The sequence below is a fragment of the Echinops telfairi genome, unplaced genomic scaffold (genome assembly GCF_000313985.2).
Source record: "Echinops telfairi isolate 266 unplaced genomic scaffold, ASM31398v2 ScPeMD7_19;HRSCAF=73, whole genome shotgun sequence".
Classification (NCBI taxonomy): domain Eukaryota; kingdom Metazoa; phylum Chordata; class Mammalia; order Afrosoricida; family Tenrecidae; genus Echinops; species Echinops telfairi.
The window spans coordinates 5,505,388-5,511,197 of NW_022103916.1; positions in this window are offsets into that span (position 1 = coordinate 5,505,388).

Consider the following 5,810-nt stretch of genomic DNA (forward strand, 5'->3'; position numbering starts at 1 on the left):
TGTCCCTTAGAATCTATCAGATCAGCTGTTGTCTCTATCGGTTTACCTTATCTTGGTTTCATATATACAGGAAAACACCAAAAAATCAAGACAAAATACAACATACTAAAACTTTTGGGACACGGTAAAGGCAGTACTCAGAGAGCAACTGATAATAATAAATGCGTGCATAAAAAAGTTTTAAATATTTTCTACTGTTTTCAATTGAGGTTTTTCTTTGTCTCATTCTGTCATTGTTGCTGGGACCTTTGTTTTTGTATTCTGTCTTGATTTTGTATGATTTTCTGTATATGAAACCCTGGTAGAGTCTTGGTGGCATATGGTTATGCATTGGGCTGCAATCTGAAAGGTCAGCAGTTCAAAACCACCAGCCTCTCTTGGGAAAAAGATGAGGCTTTCTACTCCCATAAGCAGGTACGGTCTCAGAAACTCACAAGGGTAGTTCTACCCTGTCCAATAGGGTCGCCACGCGTTAGAATTAACTCGAGGGCAGTGAGTTCGGCTTTGTTTCATGCAGGGGTAGTTCAGCATTAGAAAAACAATGTTTAACACAAGAACAGCCATCAAACATTACATAAATAAAACAAAGAAAAAGAAGCACATGATCACAGAAATTGACATGGAAAAAGCCCTTGACAAAATCCAATACCATGCCTGATAAAATATACTCAACAAAATAGTAAGTGAACTGAAAATCCTCAACGTAATACAAGGTATATATTCAAAACCAACAGATAACATTAGTCTCCACAGAAAGAAACTGAAAGCATTCCCTTTATGGAATGGAACGCAGACAAAGATGCCCTCCTATTCAATATTGTGCTGGAAATCTTAGTCAAAGCTGTCAGGCAAGGAAGGAAAATTAAACGCATCCTTGGGCCAGGAAGAAGTAAAAGCCTCCATCTACAGATGACAGAATCCTATACATAGAAAATTTCAAAGACGTAGAAGAAAATAAAGCTAAAAATCTCACTGCCATGGAGTCCATGCTGACTCAGAGCACCCCTGTGGGTGTCTGAGGCTGTGACTGTTGACAGGAGTGGGAAGCCCAGTCTTGCTCTTGCAGAGTTGCTGATGGTTTCAAACTGCCGACCATTCAGATCACAGCCCAGCGTGTAACCACTGTGGCAGGGTACACGATCGACACACAAAAATCAATTGGATTCCTTTATACTAACAAAGATACCTCTGAAAAGGAAACCAGGAAATCTGGTTTATAAACCAGGAAATATCATTTATAATCATCATCCAAAGGATTTGTTAGGAATAAATCTAACCATAGTGTAGTGGAGTGAAATTTCCTAATATGTCTCTTCTACCTAAGTCTATGTAACTCCTACCAAATGATTGGGTGGGACAATGCAAACAGGGTGTGTATAACACGAATAGAAGGGATTGGTCAGTTTTCATTACCAGCTCCTTGGTTGTAACGATGAGACATTTTGGAAGGAGCAGTACAGAAGGGAAAAACCTCGAGGATCTTGGAAAAGCATGTTCAAGATCTCTGTCTGAAGTGGCAGGGCTGCCGAGACCAGATACATCAGAGACACTGGCACGAAGACACAGCAAAGAAGCATGGAGACTATGGAGTACCTTCTCCTCATCTGGCCTGAGACTATGGAACTGTGCGACAGAGCCCATTTGGTGGGCTGCCTTCCTGGCCTATGGAATCAAAGGCAAGGGACTACATGGCTGAGAGATTGGACACTGGAGATATACGTGGCTACCTGTGTTAGTCTGGGTTGACTAGAGAAACAAATGCAGACACACTCATATATGTGTAAGAGAGAACTTCATATCAAAGAGTAATTGTATATTGAGAAAACATCCCCGTCCAGTCCAGATCAAGTCCATAACTCTGATATTAGCCCATATGTCCGATACTAGTCCATAAATTCCTCTTTAGATTCATGCAGCACATGCAATGATGTCGAATACAAGATCATAGGCCAGTGGGCAGAAAGTCTTGTGGATTCAGTGGCAGTGGAAGCATCTCAATGCTGGCGCAAGTTTCCACGTGTCTCCTCCAACTCTCAGAGTGTTTCAACAGCAGGAAAGGCCGAGAGAGTGGGTCTGGTCTCTAGTGAGCTATTTATCTCCGCTGTACCTCCAAATGAGGTCATCAAATTGTGACCTGATTGACAGGCTAGACTCTACCCTTTGTTCAAGTTGACAGGAAATTATGTAACTGACACACTACCACATGGCGGAGAGGCTGAAAACTGAAGAGAGAGGGAGTTCGCTGCTGGTTAAGGAGACCGATGACTGTATCCTTAGTTTTTGCTGATCCTGACTTATTGTAACCTATTCACTTCCCTAAAAAACCATCTTAATTGTGATTGTTGTCTATGAGTTCTGTGTGGCCACTGCAACTCTTAAACCTAGCATAGATGTAGTGTGGTGTGGGAGGAACAGTTGGTGTCAGAATAAGTAAAGAAGGATGGATCATGGAGGCTTGTCTGACTCCTGCCTGGTGTCAAGAAGGAAGTCAGAGGAGGTCAGATATGTCCACTTCTATTGCCTGTAATACATATAGAGAAAAATAGACTTTTACAAAGGAACAACAAAATACTAATATAAGAAACCCAAAGAGACCCACATAAATGGAAGAATATATAATATTTGTGGACAAGAAGATTTAATATTGTGAAAATGTCAATACCACTCAACGTGTTGTACAGGTATGATACAATTCTGATCTAGATTCCAACACCCTTCTTGAAAGAGGTGGAAAAAATAATCACCAACTTTGCATGAAAAGAAACGAGACCGCTGGTGAGCCACGTACTACTAAAGAAGAACAAAGTAAAAAAAAAAAGTAGAACAAAGTAGGAGGCCTCTCACTTCCTGATCTCAAAACACAGCCGCAGTAGAGTCAAAACAACCTGGTACCAGGACAATGAGAGCTACATGGACCAATGGAAGAGAATTAACAACCTAGTGATAAACTCATCCACCTACAGCTCATCTTTGACAAAGGACTCAAATACACGAAATTGGCACGAGATAATCTCTTTAACAAATGGCACTGTCAACATTGGATATCCAATTACAGAAGCATGAAAAAGGACCTATCTCCAAAAATGAACTCAAGATGGACCAAAGAACTCACTATAAAATCTAGAACTATAAAGATTATAAAAAATAGGCTCAAACTAAAGGTCCCTAATATGAAGCAAAATCCCACTATGAAACATAACTGAAAACACACAAATAGCAGAAGACAATCTAAAGAGGAGCTATTAAGTGCCATCAAGTCTAGGGCCTCTGAAAAAAGTAGACACTTCTGTGCATCACAAGATTTCACCAAGAGTAAAACGAGAACTCCCAGGCTGGGGTAACTGTTTGGCAATGACAGTCTCATGCCCACATTCAAACACTAGGCAGGGGCGGCAAAACCATATGTGGCTTGGGTGGGGTTGGAAAAGCAGCTTGCAGAACAGTGACACTCAACGGTTCTGCAGTCCTAGAAGAGATCCTGATGGCTTCAGGGCTGTTTGTGAACAGGCAGAGATGGGAGGTGCACACCTTCAAGGGCTCTGAGGCCCCAGGCTTGGCCATCCTGATTTGGGCTATTTTTGGAACTGGCTAAGCAGTGCTAGAAGGGGCATGGATACACATTTGACAACCCAGTGGCAGCAACCACAGCAAACCGCCAACTCAGTGCCCAGGGAGGCTGCCAGTGCTCTAGAGTTACCACCGTTGGCGCGCAGTTGGGTTTTTTTGCTTTCTCTTCTTTTTTTATCCCTTTTGCCTTTTTACTCTTCTCTCTGTTTTGCTTGATAAATTGCCAGAGAGTCACAGAATGCAAGAGGGACAGAGTCATTCCTAACCCCCGGTATCCAGAAAAGTCCCTGCAACCCCCTCCCCACTCTCACACACTCATGACTACACTCCTATGGTGCACACCAGAGTGGAACCTGGATAAGCGCATACTGGTGACTGAAAAACAGAATGCTGAGGAGTCCAGCCTGGGCCTTCTTTAAAAAATTAATTGGTTATTTTTAATTTTTACTTATTTTTAAATTGGGTATATTTTTGCTTTTGAAGTTTTGCTCTTGTTTCTTTCCCCCTTGCTGTGTTTGTTTGTTGGCTAGTCTGTTTGCTTGTTCTTGCTGTTGTAATTATCAGTCCTCCTGATGGAGACACCACCAACAGCTACATCACAATATCTTGAAAACAAGAAGAAATCTCATTCAACACAAAGATACAAGAAAGAGACACAAACAAGTGATCAATACACAGAGCCAAAAGACTTTCTGAGGCTGTAAAGGCACTGAAACCACTGAGAAAGGAATTCAGAAGAATAATTCTTGGGTACTTTCAATGGATGGAGAAAACAATCAAGAGAATTGCAGAAATGGAAGGGGGAACTATTGAAAAACTCAAGAAAACACTAAAAGAGCAATCTGAAAAAATGAAAATTACAAGCCATACAAAAAACTCCAAATATAATCCACTATAATGAGCAACGTACAACACCACGTCTCCTCCCCCAGCCAAACTCGAAAGACAAAAAAGTGGGTGAAGGAAGACAGCAGATGTCGTAAGATATGAAAATAATAATAATTTATAACTTATCTACGGTCTACAAGGATGGGAGTTCAGGGGGGGGAGGGAAAAAAGAGGAGATGGTACCACGGGCTCAAGCAAAAAGAAAATGTTTTGAAAATGATGAAGGCAACATATATACAAATGTGTTTGATACAGTTGATGTATGGATTGTTACAAGAGCTGCAAGAACCCCCAATAAAAGGCTTTATTAATAATAAAAAGAGTAAGATAAGATAAAATAATAATAATTTATAAATTATCCAGGGTTCATAAGGGAGGGGAGAGTGGGACGGGAGGGGGGAAATGAGGATCTGATATCAAGGGGTCAAGTGGAAAGCAAATGTCTTGAGAATGACGATGGCAACAAATGTACAAATGTGCTTGACACAATGTATGTGTGGATTGTGATAAGAGTTGTATGAGCCCCCAATAAAATGCTTTTTTTTTAATAATAAAAAGAAATAACATTAAAATTAAAATTTTAAAACTCCAAATAGAAGTACAAAGGATTAATACTAAAATATTATAATTAGACAACACTTAGAGCAAACAGTAAACTGAAGCAATAGAAGGCCATATTAGTGAGCTTTAAGACAAATATCTCAATAGCAAGATATGAGAAGAACAATCAATTAAAAAAAACTTGAAGAATTCAAAGAATTATGTGGGACCCTATCAAGAGGAATAACTTATTCCTCATCAGCATTCCAGAAAGGAAAAAAGAAACGATCCAAAGAGAATATAGTACAAGGAAATGGTGGAAGGATTACAGCCATCAGTATGGATAAGAACTCAATGCAAAGAAAACCAAAATCCTTACAACTGGACCAGTAGGTAACCCCATGATAAACAGAGAAAAGATGAAAGTTGTCAAGGATTTCATCTTGCTAGGATCCATTATTAATGTTCATGGAAGCAGCAGTCAAGAGATCAAACAATACACTGTATTGTGTAAATCTGGGTGTAGGAGGCCTGGTAGGGCATGATCAAGGGTAATGTAACACAGAAGAATTGCTGAAACCCTGGTGGGGACTGAGCATGATAGTGGGACAGGAGGAAAATCAAGGGAAATAAAGGAAAGAGCTGGGAGGCAAATGGCATTTATAGAGGTCTACATAAAGACATGTACATATGAAAATATATTTATATATGATGGGGAAATAGATCTATGTGCCTATATTTACAGGTTTACGTATTAAGGTAGCAGAGGGACATTGGGCCTCCACTCAAGTACTCCCTCAATGCAAGAATACTTT